The sequence below is a fragment of the Peromyscus californicus genome, unplaced genomic scaffold, assembly GCF_007827085.1.
Source record: "Peromyscus californicus insignis strain IS unplaced genomic scaffold, ASM782708v3 Scaffold_7__1_contigs__length_154581171, whole genome shotgun sequence".
NCBI lineage: Eukaryota > Metazoa > Chordata > Mammalia > Rodentia > Cricetidae > Peromyscus > Peromyscus californicus.
In genome coordinates this window covers 4,814,993-4,836,778 of record NW_026294595.1, presented here as the reverse complement: position 1 = coordinate 4,836,778, position 21,786 = coordinate 4,814,993, and the positions used below count along the sequence as shown (strand labels likewise).

General features: G+C 43.8%; 1 protein-coding gene across 6 annotated transcripts in view; it reads left to right on the top strand.

The window, feature by feature from the left end:
- The first annotated feature begins 15,405 nt into the window (after positions 1–15,405).
- Mapkap1 (MAPK associated protein 1) overlaps positions 15,406–21,786 on the top strand; it is a 216,499-nt gene continuing 210,118 nt past the window's right edge. For 2 of the 6 annotated variants that reach the window (XM_052726308.1, XM_052726309.1), the window contains exon 1: positions 15,406–15,768. The gene's annotated coding sequence lies outside the window, so the exon portion shown is untranslated. The remainder of the gene's footprint in view (positions 15,769–21,786) is intronic. The other 4 variants (XM_052726310.1, XM_052726307.1, XM_052726311.1 and 1 more) reach the window with 4 other exon arrangements.

Below are 21,786 nucleotides of genomic sequence, written 5' to 3'. Positions count from 1 at the left end.
GTGGGGGAAGGGAGCTCAGTAACAGTGCATAGCAATAGGTCCCTGGTTCAGTCCTAAGAGTGTAAGAGAGTGAGAGGTGGGAGAGGGAAGAAAAGAAAGCTGAAGTTGGGCTTGCCATCCTGTTCTGTTTGCACAGCACCTTGGAGGCAGTGGATATGAGTCACACTATTTCCTGCACAGGTGTGGGCTTCTTATTCTTCATCTCTCTTCTCCTTACTCAGTGTCCTCTACGGATGTTCCCTTTCATCCTCCAAGCAGCAGGGTCCTTCCATGCCACCTTCCGGCTGCTGAACAGTCATTTGCAATGGCCAGCATGACCATTGTTTTACCCAGAATTAATAATGTGGAAAATGAACACCCAGTGCGTTAGTGCTTTTTTTTTAGTTCGAAATGAACAACCATGCCTGTGAAAGAGAAATCTTCTTGATTTTTCCAATGTGGGTCATGACTGAATTGAATGGCCCCCAGTTTATTGTTGTTGGGGTATATGATTCTCTCACAGACAGTGTCAACATTGAGGGGCAGCAGGGCCGAGCTGTTGGAAGTCCCATGGAGCTGTGATGGGACTCAGGCCAGAGCTGGGGTTTTATTGCAAAGGGAGGTGAGGAGGCTGTCATCCAAAGGAGCTTGTCACTAGGTAGAGGGCGAACACTGAGCAGAGAGGGCCAGCAGGATGTGACAGGTCTGTCACCGTTTCCTGACATTCATCTTGCTTGCCTATCTTAAATTTTATAGTGTCTGCTAGAAGGCAGGATGTCATTTAAAGGGCAGAATGGGGAAATAGAATCCAAACAAATGTCACATAGGTGTATTGAAACAACCTGTTAGAAAACAGAATGGTAAAGCCGGGCAGTGGTGGCGCACGACTTTAATCCCAGCACTCAGGAGGCAGAGCCAGGTGAATCTCTGAGTTCGAAGCCAGCCTAGTCTACAGAGTGAGTTCCAGGACAGCCAGGGCTTGTTACACAGAGAAACCCTGTCTCAAAAAAATAAATAAATAAAAGAGAAAGAAAAAAGAGAGAACTGTAGAAATCTGGGAGATTTATGTTCTGCAGCAAATCTCAACATCTTCATTCTTGAAATGGGAATACTGTAAAATAAGAATTCTTTCCTCAGGGGCAATTGTAGGGACTGGAATATAGCTTGCTTAGGAAGTGCTGCACCCAGAGTTTCTGGCTACACTTCTGTTCAGTGCTGAAACAGTCAGTCCCCTCTGACTCACATGCAGGGCAAGTGCTGTACCACCAAGCCACATTCCCAGAACAAGAGATTCGGATCACCTTTGAACTAGGAAGATCAGCATTCGGGAATCAGAGTGGCTATTCATCTGTAAACTTTGTATCATACCCTAATGAGGCTTTCAAATCTTGTCCTTCATGTCATCCTAGGATCTTTAGGGAGAAGGTTTGGACAGAACCTTGGACCATCTGAGGCCCTGGCTAGGGAAGGACTGGCCATACTTCTGGGAAGGGTGAGCCAGGTACAAGTCCATGATCCATACTGTGGGAGGAACATTGGATAAACTTGGGGATTCTCTGACTGGTGAGAATATCACGTTTTCACATTAAAACTTTATTTTCTTATCTGTTTTGTCATAGTACATAAACATTGCTCCCTCAAAACACCAAATGCCCAAGTCTTCCTTGATTATACCATTACACTCCCTGGGGATAATCACTGTAGTGATTTGAGAATGTGTCTGCACATGTATGTCTGTGTGTGTGAATGCATGTATGTGGTTTTTGTTTGTGTATTTACCTTCCTGTGATACTGGGGATGGATGGACCCCCAGGCTTTGGGTGTGCTAAGGAGATGCTCTACCCATGAACTTCATCCCCAGACCAATGAGAGAGAGAGAGAAGGAGAGAGAGAGAGCAATTTTGTAATTCACAACACAATATATCATGACTCTGCCAGGAAGATGTTATTTATACTCAACATGTGGGGAAACTGAGGCACAATGAAACTGTGATCTTATCCACTCATGTCACACAGGTGAGCTGAAGTTTAAAGTAGTTTGTTCCATTTGAAGCAATGCTTTCCACTGAGATTTTTACAAAAATCTAGGAAATACAAAGATGTCCAGCTAACCCCCCTCTTTCCTAAAGATCCTCTTTCTAGTATAAGGTACTGTGGAGACATTCCTGGGCCAGATGAAGCAGGCTATAAGCCTCTCTCCTTAGCTCCACTTCCTCCCCACTAATACTCTTTGATGAAAAAGCAGAGAGAGCCCTCAGCCTAGGCCAGGGGCTCTATATTGAGACCTGTAGAGCCAGGCAGGGGAAGGCAGCAAGTACAGCCATCCAAGTATGGAAGGAGCCACAGCACAGGGTCACGTGGAATGCTGGTTGCCACTGTGCCTTCTCCAGCCTGCTGCCAAAAGGAGGGCAACCTGCTGCAGACCCAACATCGCCTGAGCAGATTTGCTCAAGAAGAGCATAAAATCCCAAGTAAGCCCTCTGCAGTGTAATCAACCATCAAGCTATTTTCTTACTCATTATCATACTAATTATTATTACATTTACTTATTTGTGTGCGCACCTGTGTGTGAGCAGACACCTTTCTGGAGACTTTTTTCTCTTCCACATGGGTCCTGGGGCTAGAACTCACATCATGAGTCTTGGCAGCAAGTGACTTTACCTGCTGAGCCTTCTGTCTGGCTCCAGAGTATTTACTTTTTTCTGTTTTATTTGACTTCTGTGTCTCTTTATCATTGCTGTAGGCTGGTTTTTCACAGAGTCATGTGGGTGATGTTGTTTCCTCTCTCCCTTTGATAGGGTCTCATGTATCCGAGGCTGGCCTTGTACTCACTAAGCACCAAGGAAGCCCTTGAACTTCTGATCCTCTTGCTTCCACCTTCCAAATGCTGGCAGGTGCCACTCTGCCAGTAACATACAGTACTGGGGTTTGAACTTAAGGATTTCATACATGCTGGACAAGCATTCTACCAACTGAACTACTAGCCTCTCATCCCATTTTTCAATAGCCACTTACTGCATTTCATTTTCATCCAGGGAATAATTAATCTGCACGAATTATCACTCTAGACCATCAATATAGAGTCTGAATTATTCTAAGAGCAACAAATGTGTGGAGGAGTGTGTTCACCTGGAACATTTTCAACTGATCATTGTCATTTTTTGGTGAGCACTTACTATGTGCTCCTTCAATGCCAGTTCTGAACCGCTCTGAGGACTGACATTTGTGCCACCACATGCTGTTTCTGACCACTGGTATATCACATATCTAATAGGATAAAATTTCACAAGTCTTCCTAAATATTTGTTTCTGTTGTTCTCCACAGACATATAATGCAAATGGTCTTTATGTAGTCCCAGTTCAATTAAAAATTAAAGCTGGCTTTGGAGTTGGAGTATGGCTCTCTCCTTCTCTAAACAATCATGCTTGTTAAAAGATAATGCAAAATCTCTGTATCATGTCAGAAGACCCATCTGATATGGGACAGAAGAAAACCAGTTTAAGGAACTATTCTATTGTTATTTTTTTTTTTTTTTTTTTTTTTTTTTTTGGTTTTTCGAGACAGGGTTTCTCTGTGTAGCTTTGCGCCTTTCCTGGAACTCACTTGGTAGTCCAGGCTGGCCTCGAACTCACAGAGATCCGCCTGGCTCTGCCTCCCGAGTGCTGGGATTAAAGGCGTGCGCCACCACCGCCCGGCCTATTCTATTGTTATTAATCTCATAATCCTTTGGTTTTATTTTGACTCTTTAAAACTTTTGTTGTATGAATTTTATATCAAAATTTATAAGATTTATATATATATTTTAAACTTTTGTCATGATATTAATGGTCATAGAGTACTAACTCATCCTGGAAAAAAGGCTTCATCTAGCTTCCTGTACATGATTTCGGTTTGAGTCTCTATCAGTTTTCTGCCGTGAACCATGACCATGTCTAACAGCGATTTTGAAGTCTCCAAAAAGATGACAGGGCCCAACAACGACGACGACGATTCCATGAGGACAATGATAACACCACCAAGATGACAAACACCACCCAAAGATCAACTTTGGACTACAAACTGCTCAGGAGGATTTCAAGATGGCTAACTGAGATGATCCAGCCTCGCAGACTACTTGAGCAAGGACTTGAGACAAGCCCTGCACTTTGGCATTATGCAGATTCTGGACAACAAATGATACAGCTACCTCTCCCAGGACTTGACAATTAACCTAAAATTTTTCTTTTCAGGATCCCCTAAAGATGCCTTTGCCCCAAGACAGCAGGAAGTAATTTTAAGAACAAAACGCCCATATTCCCAATAGGTGGGAGTGGGTGGTTTTTGGTTATTCTATGGGTTATGGATAATTGTCATTGTTTAGAATGGTTGGTTACAAGTTATTGTTAATGGTCAGGAAAAAGGCTAAATAAAGGAGAATAGATTTAGAGTTCTTGTTTGGAAAAAAAGAGAAAAAAGAGATGATATAGATTTTAGATAAAAGGTAGATTATTGAATCTACTCTGAAAAAAAAGATATAGAAATAAATGATGGATAAAGGGTAGATTATTGAATATACTCTGAAAAGAAAAAATAGAGAATATGGATATGATAAGATAAAAAGGTAGATTATTGAATCTATTTTTAGAAAGCAAGTACTAGTTTTAATATTTTACATTGGATTGGAGTTTTGTATATTGTATACAAATTTTGTATATTGATATAAATTTGAGATTGATTTTGTTAGAAAATTTTATATATATATATATATATATATATATAATCTTGTTCAAGGTATTGTACAAATTGCTAGTCCTTGAGAGTTATTATTACCAACAAATTAGGATATAAGAAATGCAAGGTAATAGTCATTATAATCAAACTTGTAGTCATATTAGGTATGTTTTCAAGGTCAAACAGAAATATATTTTAGATAGACAGGTCATCTTCAAACACTTCAGAGATCTACAGACTATGGCATATAAGATGTTTTAATAAACTAGATTCTTTTTTTTTTAATGACTATAAGACATGTCTGCTCCTGGCAGCACTAATCTACTTCAGAGAAGATGATGGGCATTGAAGAAAATCCATATGTAGTTTACATTCTTTGTGGCAAAAGTTAGCCACTGGGTAAGAAAGTGCCCTTGCCTCGACTGCTGACAGTATGCTGTCCAAATGGGACAAGCAGAACACAAAAGAAATGCTGAACCTTGCCAAGACAAGGTAGGAAGGCCCTTTAGAAAATCTTGCTTCACAGATGAGTCTGTCAGATATGCTAGGCATGTAAGCTGAAGGTGGATACCCCATGTTGCAAAGGAACCTTAAGTGACTGTCCAGGTAGCCAGCTGTTTCTGTCATTTCTCATAGTTTTTGGAAATTACTTGTTTGTACTTCCTGCTTACTCAGTTAATATTATTTCTACTTCAGGTCTCTGAGGGAGGTGAAGTTGTAGTTATAGTTATAGTTTTCCTTGTTAAATTCAGAACAGAAGCTCACTGAAGAGGTGTAAAGTGTATAAGTTTGAAAGACATCAAAATATAGTTTTTGGTTGGTAATACAAGCTAGGATAGAAAGTGAATTAGATACAACATTTTGGACTCACCAAGATAAGATAAATAATGGAGCTTTTTGTCTGAGTTTGTCAAATGTTTATGGACTGGACATTGTTAATATAATTCTTGACTGTATAAAGTGTATAGTTATTGTACTTATTGTATATAGTTTTTCTTATATTAGTTATAACCTTCCTAAAAGGGAAAATGTAGTGATATATTGAGTACCCTAATAAACTTGTCTAGGATCAGAGGACAGAGCCAGCCACTAGATTAGACTTAGAGGTCAGACAGTGGTGGCACACACCCTTAATCTTAACACTTGGGAGGCAGAGATTCATCTGGATCTCTGTGAATTCAAGGTCACATTGGAAACAGAGCCAGGCAGTAGTGGCACACACCTTTAATTCCAGTACTGGAAGCACACACGCCTTTAATCCCAGGAAGTGATGTCCGGGTGGAGAAAGGTATATAAGATGTAAGGAAACAGGAACAAAAGCAGTTCAGCTGAGATCCTTTCAGGTGAGGACTCAGAGGCTTTCAATCTGAGGAAACAGGATCACCTGAGGACTCGGCGAGGCGAGGTTGGCTGACTGTTCTGCTTCTCTGATCTTTCAGCTTTTACCCCAACATCTGGCTCCACATTTTTTATTAAAAGGCCATCTTTGGTTTGAACAACAGAAAATCATCCTGGTAAAATGGGAAGATGATGGAGTCACAGGAAAGATTTAAAAGAGCACCATTTGGAAGCTCGGCTAGCTTCTTGGCATTAGGGCCACAGCTGCTCTCCTGGCATGTATAAATTTGAGCATGGTCTGCATGCATGTGCGGGTGCTCTTGGAAGGTGATGATAATGAATTGAGATAGGGAAAACCTGAAACTGATTTCAAGGCCTGTGGCTCCAGGGGGAACGCTTTAGAGAAAGAGTCCTGGGAGAAAAGGCAAAAGGAATTGGGGTTACTAACAACGCATCCTGGAGAAGAGAAGGTTAAGGAGAATTTAATCGCCATCTTCAAATAGCTAAAGGGATATTGCTCATGTGTTTTAAACATCAGTTCTTGTCTACAAAGGACAGGGCATGAGGGAATTATCTTAAACGGGAGCAGGAGGGACTTAGATTAGATACCAATGAAGAAAAAAATAAAACCCAGCTGAAAGGACCCTGAGACACTGGAAGGCAACCTGATTTCCAAAAGGGTGAATTATTTTAACAACAGTGGCTGATGATTATTACTGGGGGGTGGGGGGTAGGGGGTGGGTGAGAGCTTGGGGCTTCCAAGTCAGCCAGTCACAAACAGTAGGATCTTCAGCAAATGACTTTACCTTTCTGAGATTCTGTTTCTTCGTTGGTTAAATGGGGGATAATGGCAGGATCTGTATATTAGATTGGTTTCAAGATTAGATTAGACTAGGTACAGAAAGCCACTAGCCTGTGGTCTGGCCCAGAGGAAAGCTCACCCGGCAATAGATGCTGTTCATTATTGCTAATCAACTGTGGTCTTAGAAAAAAAAAAGCTCTACGCATGAATACAAGCTCTCTTTTCAAGTGCAGTCAATAAACAAATACTGCTGTGTGCCATGAGGTTTATGTGGTATCAACGTTTAGAAAGTAAAATAGATTTTTTTTTTTTTGGTATATTGGGATGGGGTTTCTTTGTGTAGCCCTGGCCTTGAACTCAGAGGTCCGTCTGCCTATGCCTCCTGAGTGGTGGAATTAAAGGTGTATGCCACCACCACCTAGGTTTAAATAGGACCTAAAATAACGGACTCCTGGGCTGGGGGATGGTTCCATCAGTCAAGTGTTTGCGTGCAAGCATCAGGACCTGAGTTGAAACACCAGTGTCTATTAAAAAGGCAGGTGCAGCTGGGCGGTGGTGGCGCACGCCTTTAATCCCAGCACTTGGGAGGCAGAGCCAGGCGGATCTCTGTGAGTTCGAGGCCAGCCTGGGCTACCAAGTGAGTTCCAGGAAAGGCGCAAAGCTACACAGAGAAACTCTGCCTCAAAAAAAACAAACAAACAAACAAAAAAAAGGCAGGTGCAGTAGCACATGTACTGTAACCCCAGCAACGGACAGAGACAGAATCCCTAGGGCTCATTGGCCAGCCAGTATAGTCAAATCAGTGAGTTCCATGTTCAGAAAGAAATCCTGTCGAAAATACGTAATGGACAACAATGAACATCCAAGACTGGCCTCTAGCCTCCACACTTGTGCACACTCAACCTTGTGCAGACACACACACACACACACACACACACACACACATACATACACACACACACACACACACACACACACACACACACACACACACACACGGTGAGGGGAGGGGAGAGGGAGAGGGAGGAGAGGGAGAGAGAGCCAAGGAAGGCATTTTTTTTTCTTCTGCCATGCTAGGAATTGGACCAAGACCCTTGAAGGTGCTATGCAAGTATTCTACAGCTGAGTCACAACCAGGCTCCAGGAAGGTCAAGTATTGAGGGAAAGGTACCCGGGGGAGAGACCTATCTATAGAGGTTCTCAGATGTAAGAAACTGCTACAAATTATGTGGATGGACCAGGCATGGTGGTGCATAGCAAAATTTTAGCATTTGGGAAGCAGAGGCAGGAGGATTGCAAGCTGAAATCAATCTAGGCTACATGGTGAGTTCTAGGTCAATCTGGGTTAAGTAGTGAGACTCTGTCTCAAAAGAAACTCAAATAAATCAGAAAAATAGGTGAGTTAAATTTGAATTCATGGGTTGACAAGATGGTTCAACAGCTAAGGCCAAGCCTGAAGATGTGAGTTGCATCCTGGGAATTCACGTGGTGGAAGGAGAGAACCAACACCCATAAGTTGTCCTCTGTCATCATAGACACTGTGGCATATGTGTGTACACATACAAAATAAATGCAATGAAATATTAGAAGAAAATATTTGAATTCACTAATATCCAAATGCACCAGCTCTAGAGGCTCTTGGCTGACTCCAACAGTGAGCAGTTATTCATTGTCTAGGAAGCTTGCAGTATTCTTCAAAATCCTTGCAACTTCAGAGAAATACAGCTGTTTGTGTCTGACCCTTTGGATATACATCTTTTAAAAGAGGTATTAGCATTAGGTAAAAGTGTGGAAGTCAGAGGCCAACTTTGTGCGCTCAACTCTCTCCTTCCCTACCTTTATGTGGGTCTCAGGCATTGAAATCAGGTGTAAACTCACTCTTGTGGCAGCTGCCTTTACCTCTGAGCCATCTTACTGGCTCGTTTCAGGTATTTTTAAGGCTTTCAGCAAGCTGTCCTCTAAAATTGAAATTGTATTCTAGAAACTTTACTCTGTAGCAATTATAACCCAGCAGCACATTTAACTTACTAATATTTATTGAAATATTTTTAGCTGCAAAAACATTTTATGTGCACTATTATTTATTAATGCCCTGTTTTAAAATATTACACATAAAATTTATTCCAGTGCACATTAGTAAATAAATTATGCTTGTAATTTCTAATGCATTTTTAATTATAAATTTATCCATGTCTACCTTTATTTATGATATCTGTGTCTCACTGTTGAACATACTGTATATTAATGGAGACACTGTTAATTATGCATTCTTGGAAGTTGCATTCAACAAAACATCCAAGGTTTTTTTTTTTAACATTCTTAGAACTGTTATCATCTGTTAATTTAGGAGTCAGCACTCACAGTCCTAGCTAACCTCTGAAATCAGAAAAGTGCTGTTAGGAGCTGGTTATGGGACCAGATTGTAGAAGGGGCTGCATTTATATGTAAATGTAACTGGTTGGTGAGGTACTGTAACACCAGGCCAATGTTCCATTTTCATCCCACATACCCAAAAAGAGTAACTCAAGAGAGTTAACACTGAAGAGAAAAAAGGCACAGAACAAGGTTCAGAGAAGGTTTTCCTGGCCTGTGCCATGCAGCTCCATTTTGGTGCTGCGGATTGAACCCAGAACCTCATACACCCTCGTCAGGGAACTCTACCACTGAGCTACACTCCTGAGCCTGCTGATGGGTATTGATTGTATTGGTGTGGTGTGGTGTGGTGTGTATGTGTGTGTGTGTATGTATGTGTATGTGGTGTGTGTGTCTCTGTGTGTGTGTATGTCTGTGTTCATGTCTGTGTGTGCTGAACAATCTGTGTGGAGGTCAGAAGACAACTTGTAAGAATTGGTTCTCTTTTTACGATGCAGGTTTCAGAAACTGAACTCAGGTCATCATGTTAGTAGTCCCCATGACCTATTGTGCCATCTCACTAGCCCATGTGTATTCATATACTAGTCCCAACATCTTATGTTTAAGATGATTTTGGTTGATAAATTTTGCACCACCCTTTCAATAACCAAACTTAACTTAGAAGCAATATATTTGTCTTTTAAAAAATTCTTTACATTAAAGCATTATTTATTTATTTATTTTTTGGTTTTTGGAGACAGGGTTTCTCTGTGTAGCTTTGCACCTTTCCTGGAACTCACTTGGTAGTCCAGGCGGGCCTCAAACTCACAGAGATCCGCCTGGCTCTGCCTCCCAAGTGCTGGGATTAAAGGCGTGCGCCGCTGCTGCTGCTGCTGCTGCTGCTGCTGCTGCTGCCGCCGCCGCCGCCGCCGCCGCCGCCGCCGCCGCCGCCGCCGCCGCCGCCGCCGCCGCCGCCGCCACCACCACCCGGCTAACATTGAAGCATTATTTATATTTGAGAAAAATACACTGTATTGCTCTGAAGTCCTATACTTCTGGGGGCTTCTTTAGAATAGTCTAAATGGAATTTTGACACCTAATTTACTTTTTCTGAAATTTCTTTGTACCATAGCAGTATAAATAAATGCCCATGTTTCCCCTAAAAAGGCAGGGCGGGGGACACATTTCAAAAGCAGAAAGCAGCAAAATTGGGATGATAAGAAGGAAATGGATTAGCGGATTAAATATAATGGTAGTACAGGTTTATAGAGCCCCGGGAAAGTGTCCCCCTGCTTCCCAGCTCTGGCAGGGTCCTGGAAGTACAGCTTCCATGCCACTGTGTTGGCTTGCGGCTTCCATGTCTGTTTGCCAAAGTGGCCTTTTCTATGCACTGTTGATGCTTATGCAGAATCGGGTTTGCTAATTCTTCATCTCAAGCACATGTTTGGGCGACTTTTCAGTCAACATGCATAGTACCAAGTGTTGGTGATGTTTTCATGCCAGACCCCGAGCTACACTGCCAGCAGAAGCTTTTAGTAAATAAAACAAAACAAGAAACACCCTCTTCCTTGTGGCCTGTCAGATGTATGTCAAAAGAATGAGTGTTCTGGTTTGAATCTGAAAGGTTCCTCTCAGGCTCATGTTTTGAATGCTTGCTCCTCAGCTGGTGGCCCAACTGGAAATGTGTCTAATTGGCCAAGTAGGTAACAAGGGCGGAAAGTTATACTGACCCCCGGTCTTTGCTGTGATGTGAACAGCCTCTGGCACACATTCCTACTGCCATAAACTGAGCCACCATGTATGGCTTCCTCACCACAGACAGGAACCTCCTGCAATCATGAACCTGGAGAAATCTTTTCTACTCTGTTTCTGCCAGGTGTTATGGTTATAGCAGCTCAGAAGTAATTCATGGAGACAGAAAGTTTGACAGATGATGACATGGAGAATAAGGCTCTGCATGTGGCCTGCCATTGGGAGGAAAGCAAGTATATAAAAAGATACAGTCCTTGCTATCTTGGTGTGTCAAGCCAAAAATGTACGGGACATTTCCATACACCAGCCACTGTCCAAGGACTCCATGTATTACTTCTGGAACCCTCCCAACAGCCTAGATGAGGAAAGACATCAGAAAGGCAAGCAGCTGGTGGGTTTCAGCTTTTGTCCTTGGTCCTCCATCCTGGATCCCAAAAGCAAAGCATCATCCACTGGCTAACGGCTTCTTTTCTAACCTGGAGGTGAAGGCTATGCTGTCTGGTGGATATGACCATGATGAAGCATGGGCCTCCTCTGTGCTCTTGTCCTCTCCAGCCCTGGGCCCAGCACCATCAGTGTGTTTTCTATGTGTTTGCTCCTGAGGTCTGACCATAAGCGCCCATAGATCAGGAGGCAGAGCAATGGATACTTTGCCTTTTAATGCTCCCTCTGCCTTCTGATACAACGCCTGCTTCCTGGACGCTCAAGTCCTCCAGTTGCTTTGTCTTCTTGCTTCCTTGTCTACCTTCAAAATTCTGATCCTCGGGTTCAGAAAAGCATGGCAAATGTCTCCTTCTCCTCCCCACCTTCTTCTTTTCTCTCCTTTTCCTCTTCTTCCCCTTCTGTTTATGTTGCTTTTTTGGTACAAGAATTCACTCTCTAGTGCCTAGGACAAACTTAATTCCTAACAGTGTATGCTTACTGACTGACTAGAGTGTCATAATAGTGGTGACCGTTCTTTGTTAGTAATCAACAGGTCAGCTCTGTCCATGTGAGTGACAGGTATTAGATCATTTAATCCTCACTGTTCAAAGAGCTTATTTAGACTTTTGTCATTCTCTTTAAAAGATTTCTTTTTTTTTAACGTGTATATGTGAGTGCTTGAATGCATATGTGCTCTCTATGTATACATTTGGTCCCCAGAGGCCTGAGTAGACATCAGATCCTTTGGACCTGGAGTTCCAGGTGGGTGTGAGCTGCCTGATATAGATGTTGGGAACCAAACTCAGGTCCTCTGCAAGTGCTCTTAACCATGAAGCCATCTCTCCAGCTCCCGTCATTCCCTTTTTAAGTGTAAGGAGCTGTGTAGAAGGGAGGGAGGCTTCTTAGAGTGGTGACTAGCAACACTGCTGAGCAGCAGAGTGGAGATTCGATCTTTAGAACCTATGCATGCTTGGTAGTCCAGCTGATTTCCATTTTAGCTGGGTTTATGTCTCTGAGAGACGATTTGACAATTGGGCTTCAGAGTGGGGTCAAGAAAAGTAAACAGAAAGAATAAGATCTAGAGGCCCTAGTCCAGGCCTAGCAGATACTGGGCTCCATCCCAAACAGACTGAGAGGACAGAAACCCCTAAACCTTAAAGAACAGACCGAGAAAACTGACACCCACCCTGTTCCCATCTCTTGTTTTACAGAGTGATTACAGCAGGTCCCTGAAGGATCCATGGTGGTGTGTGTGTGTAAGAGTCCAGTTGGTGATTGTGTGCCTCTCTCCTTCTGCCTCCCTGTTTGAAGCAAGAGACCAATCATATACCACTTGAATGAATCTCTGGGGTGCTGTGAAATAATCCTTCTGTCCACTGTGAAGATGTGTTGCTCTCATTGTTAATAAAAAGCCGATTGGCCAATAGCTAGGCGGGATTTTCTGGACAGAGAGAACGCTGGAAAGAAGAGGAGTGGAGTCTCAGGAGTCTCAAGGAGATGGAGAGGAAGCAGGAGATGAACTTGCCCTACTGACAAAAGGTACTGAGCCTGTGGCAGAGCAAAGATAAGAAATATGGGTTAATTTAAAATGTAAGAGCTAGCTAGTAGCAAGCCTGAGCTATTGGTCAAGCATTTATAATTAATAAGTCTCTGTGGGGTTATTTGGGGGCTGGCTGGCAGGACAGAAAACTCCACATACAATAGGGTATCAGTTGGTTGGTGACTTTAAAGTTGGGTGTGGATCCACCAAGATTCAGCCTTGTCTCTTTGGTTCTTTTGCTAAGTACATTTTTGTTCTCTTTTAAAGACAGGGTCTTGCTAAATAGCTCAGCCTGGCTTGGAGCTCCTGATCCCCTATCTCAGCTTCCCCAGTGCCAGCATTGGTTACCAACATTGGTGTCACACCTGACTTGCTGAAATGCATTTTTTGAGAAGCTTCCCAGACTATTTCTCAGATCAGAGTACACTAGTACCAACTCTCTCTTTTGGTGTATGTGTGTGTGTGTTGAGGTGTGCACATGGAAGCCAGAGGATAATCTCAGGTATGGTTCTTCCATAGACACCATCCAACCTTTTATTTATTTATGTATTTGTTTATTTATTTATTTATTTATTTTATTTATTGGTTTTTCGAGACAGGGTTTCTCTGTGTAACAGTCCCAGAACTCATTTTGTATATCAGGTTGGCCTCAAACTCACAGAGATCTGCCTGCTTCTGCCTCCCAAGTGCTGGGATTAAAGGCATGGGCCACCACTGCTTGACCTTTGCTTTTTGAGACAGGATCTCACTATGCAATTCTGGCTGGCCTAGAAATTGATATATAAACCAGGCTGGCCTCAAGCACACAGAGATTTGCCTGTCTCTGTCAGCTTTTTTTTTTTTTTTTTTTTTTTTTGGTTTTTCGAGACAGTGAGTTCCAGTTCCTGGCTGTCCTGGAACTCACTCTTTAGACTAGACCAGGCTGGCCTTGAACTCACAGAGATCCACCTGCCTCTGCCTCCCGAGTGCTGGGATTAAAGGCGTGTGCTACCATTACCCGGCTATCAGCTTATTTTTTTGAGACAGGGTCTCTCTTCAAGTCTTGGGAGTCAACCAATTAGGCAAGACTGACTGGCCAGCCTGCCCCTGAGATCTGCCCACCTCTGTCTCTCTGGGGTTGTATGTGTGCACCACCACATACAGATTTTTACTTGAGTTCTGCAGATCAAACTTAGGTCTTCATGTTTGTATGGCAAGTGATTTCCTAGCTATCTTCCCCAGCCTTCTGCCACTGATTTCTGTTCCAGAAATTTAGCCTTCTTACATCTCATCCAGACTTTCTGCTAGTCCTGAATACGGTTGTTATCTTCACTATTTTGTGTGTGATGAGAGTATTAACATTTGTTATGATGTGTTGGGCATTTTGCTGGTATTTATTATACATCAACCTATCTTATTCTCATAGCAATATTCAGAAGTTGGAACTATTGTTATTGGTGGAAAAATCGAGAGGGGTAGTGTCCAAAGACTCACAGAAATATAGAGTTGGTATTTGACTGTATATAAAAAAAAGATTTTTAAAATTAAATGTTTAGAATTTCATACATGCATACAAAGTATCTTGATTATATTAATGCCTTCCCCTAACTCATCCCAGGTCCACTCCTACCCTCTCCCAAATTCCTGACTAATCCTCCCCTTTAATTTTTTTTATTCCAATTTGTGTTGCCCATATACTTCTGGGTGTGAGGCCATTCATTGGAGATGGTTGACCTACCAGGGGCAACACCCTTACGGTAAGTCGACAGTCCCTTCCTCCAGGGGCCACCAACTGTCAATAGCCCTTCATCTTAGGAGTTGGGGCTTGTGAGCTCCAGAACACTGACTGGCTTGGTCTTATGTGGGTCTAGTTCAGGTAACCTGAGCTGCTGTGAATTCATGAATGCAGAGAGTCTGTCATGCCCAGAAGATAGTGATTGTTCCAGACCTCTGGCTCTTTGCGATCTTTCTGTTTTCACTTTCCTGATGGTCTCTGAGCCTTCCAGAGTGGAGGTGTGATGTGTCCCGCTTGTGGCTGAGCACTCCATAAGACGTTCCATCTCTGCACTTTGGCCAGTTGTGAATTCTGTATTAACCGCCGAACACTGAAATAAGAAACTTCTCTGATGAGGTCTGAGAGCTACGTTAATCTGGGTGTTGAGGTAAGCTTTAAAAAGCAGTTTGATACCATGTCCATCTAGTAAATAATAATTGCAGTGAACTCTTCTTTCTGACATGGAGGTTAAGCTGAGGACTGTTCCTTGTAAAAGTGAGAGTAGCTTACAGAGAGCCCTACAGTTTGGGGCAGACAGAAGTTACTTAACTAGCTCCAGACCGACCTGGGAGCAGCGCGCTTGCGCAAGCCTCCCATCAGGCCCCGCCTCCGCCCCGCCCCCCGGGAGGCTCTTGCTCCGGGCTCTGGGGCTTGCGCACTGCGTCCCCAGCTAGCGGCGCCTTCCCGACCGGGGACTTCCGGTACGCCGGGTGCGGTTCCGGGTCGTGGCGCGGCTCTGGGTAACAGGGCTACTGTTGCCGGCCGGTGGCGGCGGGGAGCGGCGGGGTCATGAGGGCGAGTCTGGGGCGCGGCAGCCGAGCGGGCCGGTAGAAGCGCCGGTCCTCGAGGACTCCGTGGGCGCAGGGTTCGGTGCAGGGGCCGGGAGGCGTAGGGAAGCCGGGGCCTCCCTCAGGAACGTGTCCTGGGCGAGGCGGCCCGTAGTGTGAAGCAGCTTCAGGTAAAGGTTGCCCCAGCCGCCGCCGCCCCCTCGCCCGCGGGACTCTGCGGCCCCTCAGCACCCTGCTGCCCAGCGGCTGCCCGCCGGGGCCGTGCTCGGTGGCCTGGGAGCATCCGTTTCCTGGCCCTTCCCGAGCCTGACAGCTGGGTGTGTGACTTAGGTGAGGAGAGGCTGTGGACCTGGTGGTGTGGGGGCGGGGGCGGGGCGCCCTTGGCTCCGGCGGTTTCAGGCCCCGAACTCGGCAAGGTCCGGTGCCCCAGCTCCATTCTGTGAAATGAAGTTTTCAAAGCATTGCCTGGGCAGTCCTGAAAGAGTCCTGAAAGCAGATTGTTTTCCTATCTGGAGTGCTGCTAGGAACTCGGATTCCGGTTTTTCTGTTTATGGGGGTGACAAGGAGTGGTAAAGCTGGGGGGTGGGATGGGAAGAAGAAAAGATTATAATTTAAACAAGTGTATAACTTGAACCAGAAACTGTAAGATCAACCAGGGACCTCGAAATTTGTTACACTTCCTTTGAATGATTGCGAATATTTGAAACTGTCACTGTCCCCAACTCCGTGCAAAGCACCATATTTGTTATAAACCCCCAAACAGCCAAGTTCAAAACCTTCCCGGGTGTGAGTAGTGACATGGACAGACACATCAGTTAAAAGATCGGCGGCATTCACTTGACCAACAGAAAGTATGGGTCCGTCTTGTGAGCACCCACCAGAACAGAAGTAAAGTGTGTTATCCTATGTTTTGGGGCCACACAAGCTGCCGTGAAAGTACTTGCTCAGTGATAATTGCCCCCATCTTTTTCAACTTATACCCCTGCAAACTTACTGGAGTCTGGGGAGGGGCATGCCAGGTGCCCCTTTCCTATTCAGCTGGGTGCTCACATCTGCCTTCAGCTACTAAATGTGCATAGTACCTGCATAGCCTCTATGCGCCTGTGGCTCCTGGCTAACTTTTTACAGTTAAGCTTATAAAAGACCCTATTATAGGACTTCCCTCTGGATAAGTCAGTTCTCAAAACACTTCTGATTTGTCCCCAAGTACTTAAAAAAAAAAAAATTTACCCTGCCCCACCTAGAAGCTTCCCGGGTTTTGGTTTCTGACATATTGATAATGCTTCCCATGGTCCAACTGAAGGTGGTCTCACTTCACCAGTTAGGGACAATCCAGCTTCTAATGATTTCTTTCTTTGCTTTTTTTCTTAAGAATTATTTTTTAAAAATGTGTGTCCATGTGGGGTTTGTGTCTGTGTGAGGGCAGTTTCCCTCAGCGGTCAGAAAAGCCGAAGAGGGTGTCAGATGCCCTAGAACTGGAACCTCTGGTGCTTTCGAGCTGCACATTGTGGGTGCTGGGAACCAAACTTGGGTCCTCCACAAGACAAGTGCTGGCTCCTAACTGCTGAACTGTTTCTCTAGCCCTGGGGATGATTTCTTACCTTGCTAGAATCCTATAAACACTTGTTATTTACAGTCATTTGATCTAGCAAGCATTTATTGTGTGTAGATATAGGTCAGGTACTCTAGTGCAGTTTAATAAGACTCAGTCACTTGGTTCAGGGAGTTGTTACTGTGAGAGGGAAATTAGTCACTCTAGTGCTGTGGCAGGTAGGGGGGGAAGGTTCTCTCCGGAATGGAAGTAGTACATAGTGTTAGCTTTTGAAAGATGACATTTGGTCAAGGGAATGAGCATAGTGCAAGGTAAATTGAACTTTAGTGTTTCTCATTTAATCATTTTAACTAACATTTATAGACAGGAAGACACAGGCTACATAGCTGCTATGAGACGGAGCCAGGTCTTGCCGCCTTCTTATCATAGCACTCTATGCAAGTTCGTATTGAAACAACTGAATAAGAGGAAAAGTAAGAATGTTGAAATGGGCAGTACAGAAACTCCTCTCAAGGTAGACAAGGCCAGGTACTGTGGTGCAGGCCAGCTGCTTGTCAGGCTGAGGCAGCAGAGTACTTGTACAGATTGTTTGAGGCCAGCCTGGGCATCAGTGAAAATCCATTTTTAGAAAAGAAATGTTAGGCTGGAGAGATATCTCAGCAGTTTAGAGCATGGGTGGCTCTTACAGAGGACTTGGGTTCATTACCCAGTACCTGCATGGTGGCTTACAACCATCTGTAATTCCAATTCCAGGGGATCTGATGCCATGTTTTGGCCTCTGTGGGCACCAGGTAGGCACATGCTGTACAGACAGACATATATACACACACAAAACACCTATATACATAAGGTTAAAAATAATTAAAAAAAAATGGCTCTGTACTTTAGAGCACTGACTGATATTCCAGAGGTCCCAAGTTTAATTCCCAGCAACCATATGGTGGCTCACAACCATCTATAATGGGATCTGATGCCCTCTTCTGGTGTGCAGGCATTACATGCTGACAGCATGCATATACATAAATAAATAAATGTTTGCCAGCAGGCAGTGGTGGCACACGCCTTTAATTCTAGCACTAGGGAAGCAGAGGCAAGCAGATTTAGTGAGTTTGAAGCCAGCCTGATCTACAGCTTGAGTTCCCAGGACAGCTAGAGCTATACGGAGAAACCCTGTCTCAAAAAACCAAACCAAAAAGAATAAAAAAGAAAAGAAAAATCCTGGTAGACCTGAACACCCTAACCTGAGCTTTCTAAGCAGCCTTTCAGATTGAGGATTTTCAGGTAGCAGTGCTCATCTAGTAAAGTCTGACCCTGCTCCGAAACTCAGAAAATCTGAGACCCAAAAGTACTTCCGGCCCCAGCCATTTCAAATAAGGAATTCTCAACCTACAAATTGTCAGGCACGCCTAATGATATCTACAAGATCTCTGAGTGGATTTCAAGTCCAAGCAAAGCCAAGTCAATGCGAATGTTCCTCAACTGTTAGAGAGTTTATTGGAAATCAGTGTTCCATGAAGTGTTACTCAAATCATATTAAAAAAGTTCCAGGCATGTCACCAGGATGTTGCCATTGCGGCTTTTCACAGGCATTTGAGAGGTTAAAGTGGAAGGACTAAACCCTGAGGGCACAAATGCCAGGCCATCGAGATGAGTTTCAGTTCCTGCTCTAACTTCCAGTTGATAAAGACTGGAACGGTGTGTGCGTGATTCATTCAGCAGTTCCAGGCAAAATGTTAGGCCATGGGATGCCACTGGGAATAAAGCTAGGTCCCCACTTTGAGGTCATGGACATTCCAGTCGGGGAGAAATGTGTGCAGATGAAGTAGTCACATTCTGTATATACTGCCACAGGGTGCCATAGAGCCCACAGTGAGTACTTACTGTGGATGACATTGTCCCCAAAGCTGTTTTACATCTGTCCCTGCGAGGGAAGGTGTGAACATCACCCTGGTTTTGTAGAAAGGAACTAGAGCATGGGAAAGATAAATAACTTCTTGGGGGGATGTGTGCAGCTCAGTGGTAGAGTGAGTACTTAGCATGAGTGAGGGCCCATGCGTCACTTCCAGGAACCAAAAAGTAAACAGAAAAGAAAAAGAGGTTCCCTGAGTTTATACAAGTGGCATTTTGAGCTGAAGGATGCCTGCCAGCCTCTTCAGTCCCGTACCCTGCTACTTGTTCTTGCTGTGTGAATGTGGACCTGATGGAGAGGCTACAAAGAGGAGCTCGCTGTGTGTGGAGCTCTAGTGTCATGTCCCTGTCTGGGCACAGTAAGGAGTGGGGGTGGTCTCTGCACTTGGAGCCCGTCAGCTAATCTACTGTTTCTGGAGTGTTCTTTTTGTTGTTGTTTCTGTTTTTTTGTTTGTTTTGTTTTTAGGGTGGGTATATTTTGCTTGTTGACTCAACTGAATGCTTTAGAAACTGTTCCAGTTCAGTGGTTATTCCGATGCTTAGGCCTTACTGTTAAGGATGCAGCCAGATGTCAGATTGCCAAAAGAAAGAGAAGTCTGTTACATTTCTCACTGAAGGTGCCTTGACCGTGTTTCTAGAACCCTTATCTTTGAAGGTGGTGCATCAGGAAGCACAGAAGCTTGGGAAATTGACAGAGGGAGGAGTATTTTAATTCTTGCCAATCTGTTTTGCAGAGTGGCCAGTGTATGGTTTTCTCATGTCATCAGGATAAATTTCAAAGGGATGAGGTTTGGGTGAGAGGACCTTGTGAGACTTGGATTTGGTGCTTGTCCCATTGTAGATACCACCAGATTTGTCTTCACTTGGCCATCTTCATAGTACCATGTAGTGGCATTGTTCCTTCAGTCATTTTTTTTTTTTTTGCATACTATGTTTCCATCGCCCTCATAACCCTTTATAGTAGGTGAGGTTACAAAGTAGAGCAATCAGAACTTGAGATGAAAAAGTTGGCAGCCAGAAAACTACAGTTTTGTAGCTAGTGCCTTGGTCTGAGAGGGACTCACCTTCAAAATAAGCTTCACTGTGCACCGCCATTGAAGTTTGGGCAAATCATTTCCAGATTCTTGACTCTTTCCCTATCTGGATGGTGAATAGTGAAATTCAAGTCTTGCTGAAGTCTTTTCAGGACTGCTGTGCTTAAAGTTACACAGCAGGGTACCGGCAGACCCCAGTAGAATCTGGTGCTGTTCTTCTCTCTGCATGACAGGGCAGGCCCTGCCCTGTGTTCTGTCATTGCCCCCAAAGAACCTTGGTGGGCTAGTGCTCCCCTCAGGTATGTAGCGCTCCCCTCAGGTATGTAGCGCTCCCCTCAGGTATGTAGCGCTCCCCTCAGGTATGTAGTGCTCCCCCTCAGGTATGCAGTGCTCCATTGACTGCCACACACAAGAGGGAAAGCGGACAGAGAGTCACCCAGCAGAGTAAGAGAAATATGCTCAGGGAGTTCCCAGCCCAAGAGTTTAATTTATTTTTATTTTAATCCCCCTCTTCCACCAGGTAAAAATTGAAGAAATATTAGTCTGTTAGATATTTGTTTTCATTCATACTCTATTGTATAAAGAAATAACATGGAATATAAAAGTGAAGAAAATAAATCCTGAGCAGTCATTCAGAATTTATTAACTGTATTTGGCAGCAGTCTGGGTGTATCAGGGAAGCAGATTTAAGATAGAAAACACAAAATTTGAAGTGAAAGTAGAAAATAGTTTCAAGAAATTAAAAATGAGAAAATGGAGAGAAACCACTTTAAAAAAACCTGAAATTTTGCAAAAAGGTATTAGAGTCACTACTGGGATGATTGTGATTGCTTGTGAAATAATTGAGTGTTATGTCAGACTCTCCAAATGTGTGCTATGTTAGGTTCCTAATACCCTACTCTAGCATGTTTTCGTGGATTATCTGTTGTTGGTACAGATAATTAGTCTGAAGGTTCATAACTTCAAAGAAATGACAGTATTTAGCAACCAGCCCACCACTGTCTGGTTTTAATGTACTGTGCTATAAGTAAGTACTGTTTCAGCAGGGAATTGGTAGGAAATCATTTGAAAGAATGTGCTTCTTTTGTAGCTTTTAAAGACGAACTTTTTGTTATGTGCATATTTTACCTATGTGTATATATGTGCATTACATGGGTCTCTTTCCCATGGGGGCTGTAAGAGGGCATTGGATTCCCTGGAACTGGAGTTAAACACAGTTCTGAGCTGCCGTATGGGTGCTAGGAACTGAACCCTAGTACTCTGAACTGCTGAGCCGTTTCTCCAGCCCTTGAAAACAGCAGCTCTTTGATATGAACTTAAGTTGTTGACAAGCTGATATGACCAGCTTGAGTACTGAAGTGGTGTGAAGCAGAGCCTTGAAACCACACCCACCTGGGTGTTATACTGGCTGTCCATGTGACCTTACACAGTGTGTAGAGTGGGGTTAGGGATGCCATCTATAGCCCTTGTGAGAATTAAAAGACCATGTCGGTACCTTGTATGAACTGCAGTGCTTCTGCAGAGAAGCAGGCTTTGGCATGCAGGGACACAGGGCATCCAGGACTGACACTAACTGCAGTGCTTAGGAATGAAGAAGATTGTTCACATCTGAATCCTGAGTTAGTCATAACTTTGGTTGTACTTTGTGAGTTACTTAGCATACATGACTGCTGTGTTCTATTGAGACAAGTTTCAGTATGCTGTTTTGGGGGTGGTTAAATTGATTTGCTGAGTAACACTAGAAACTTACACTAAAACTGAGCATAGTGGTGCATGCTTTTAATCCCAGCAGTAGGAGGCAGAGGCAGGTGGATCTCTGAGTTCGAGATCAGTCTGGTCTACAGAGTGAGTTCC